Source organism: Dipodomys spectabilis, unplaced genomic scaffold (assembly GCF_019054845.1).
Source record: "Dipodomys spectabilis isolate Male_0828 unplaced genomic scaffold, ASM1905484v1 ptg000312l, whole genome shotgun sequence".
Classification (NCBI taxonomy): Eukaryota; Metazoa; Chordata; class Mammalia; order Rodentia; family Heteromyidae; genus Dipodomys; species Dipodomys spectabilis.
This window is the reverse complement of record NW_024870989.1, coordinates 2,753,446-2,755,848: the sequence shown is the minus strand read 5'-3', so window position 1 is coordinate 2,755,848 and position 2,403 is coordinate 2,753,446.

Below are 2,403 nucleotides of genomic sequence, written 5' to 3'. Positions count from 1 at the left end.
GGAGAACATAAAGCTCAAATCTGTCAAGCATCTCATTTCTATGTCCTCAGGGGATGGTACGTTTCCTCTGAAGCCTGGAGAAGTAGGGGGAGGGGGAGGAAGGTTAGCTGTAGATGGGTGGTAGGCTGGGAGAGAGGTACATTGTCTTAGCCAAGAAGGAAAGTGTGGCCAGATGTTAATAGCTCATGCTCTCATATTCCTAGCTCCTCAGGAGGCTGAGATCTAAGGATTGGCATTCAGAGGCAGCCCAGCTCACTTTTCATTGTTTCTTTTTTTGTATCAGTAGGACCTTTTTTCTGTGTGAAAATACTGTACAGAGGGGTTACAATTACATGGGCAAGATAATGAGTACATTTCTTATTACTTTTCTAAAGTGTGTGAGACTCTCCTTTCCCAATAACCACCTGAAAGCTGGAAGAAAAACTGTGGCTGAAGTTGTAGAGTTGCTAGCCTTGAATGAAAAAAGTGAGGGAAAGAGCCCAGGTCCTGAGTTCAAGCCCTAGTAACAAGATGTGCTCATGCACACACACACACACACACACACACACACACACACACACACACACACACACACACACACACACAGAGGAAGGTGGTAATGATGAGCTGAGCTAGAACTGGGGGAAGTCCAGAGGCACAGTCATAGTAAAGTCTCGACACGTATGTTATTTCTCCCCAACTCCTTCTTGGGCTGAGGGGTGTGGGCCATGGAACCTGCACATACATCCTTGCATACGGTACAGGACAAAGGGAAGAACACGATGGATGCTTGTTTATACTCGGTGCATGATTGTAGACCTTCATCTGCCACTGAACATTGGTGAGGAAAGCAGGGCTCTGAGCTCTGGGGCTCCTGGGATAGCCACTGCTACAAGCAGCAGCCAGCCAGCTGTGGATTCCTGAGCCTACAAGCCTTTTATGAGCCTAACTCAACACCCACCCAAGGTGTGCCTGACAAATTTGCCTCCGTGAGTAGGCATTACCTGCTGTGCCATCTTGCAGCTCTTGCCCCTCCTGGACCAAAAACCTGGTCTGAAATGTTGATTTACTGCTCAGATCCACACTACACGCATGACAGATGCCATTCTGATGACCTGGCCGATGACTTTTGTGCCCCAAGGCTAGACCCTTCTCTGATACTTTGGCCTGCTCTGTAGGCAAAGGCTCCCAAAGAGGCTGCTTTCAAGACTTGTAGGACACCTAGATATTGGGAGACCCTTAGGGGCCCACTGGAAATTACTCTGCCTAGAGCCACAGAGTGAGGTTCAAGCAGGTCAGGTGGCACTTGAAGTGTGGGCCTGGGCACTGTCCCTTCAGCTCTTCAGCTTACCACTTGAGCCACAGTACCACTTTCAGTTTTCTTGTGGTTCATTGGAGATCAGAGTCTCTTTGACTTTCCTGCCGGGGCTGGCTTTGAACCATGATCCTCAGATCTCAGCCTCCTGAGGAGCTAGGAGGATAGGAATGAACCACCAGCACCCAACTGATTTGGACTTTCACCACAGTGGACTAGGAACTCCTGAAAGCTTTTCTTTATTTTTTATGTGCCAGTACTGGGGTTTGAGCTTAGGGTCGGGGCTCCGGTCTTTTAATTTTTGCCTCAAGGCTGGCACTCTACCAGTTGAGCCACAGCTCCATTTCTGGCTTTTGGTAGTTCTTCGACAAGAAGAGTCTCACTAACTTTCCTGACCTGAGCTGGCTTTGACCCACGACTTCTGATCTCAGTCTTTTCAGTAGCTAGGATTTACAGGGGTTGAGCCACCACTGGCATTGGGCTAGAAGCTTTCCTTAAGCAAGTGTTCTTCCCAGCATTTGCCCTGACTCCTCCATGTAAAGGAGGCCTGAGGATTAGGAGCTGTAAAAAATAGGCTTCCAGACACAGGAAATGGTTGGGTACATGGTGAAAAGCCAAGCTAATCTTCCCCCTGGACCCCATTCTGGGACCTCCACCCTCTGCCCTCCCTGTGACTCAAGTACAAACCTTGACCCAGCCTTGAATGTCTTGCCGGACTTGTCTGAACCCACAGAACCTTCATTCCACCCACACCACCTGTTTTACACTACACCTCAGGAAACTTTGTGCATTGTTGTACCTTCTGCCTGAGCTTCTCTATCTTGTTCCACATCTTAGAACTCCTGTGGAATTTTGGCACTGGTTATATCACCTCCAGGAGCAAGTCTTTCCTTCCTTTTCCCCTCTTATTTTTTTTTTAATATTGAGCTGTTAGAGATGGAACTTGTGCAGGATGACTGGCAAATGCTCTAGCTTGGTGTTTTTCTGTGTGTGTGTGTGTGTGTGTGTGTGTTTGTGCCAGTCCTGGGGTTTGAATTCATGGCCTTGATGCTATCCCTGAGGTTTTGTGCTCAAGGGTAGCACTCTATTACTTGAACCACAGCTCTACT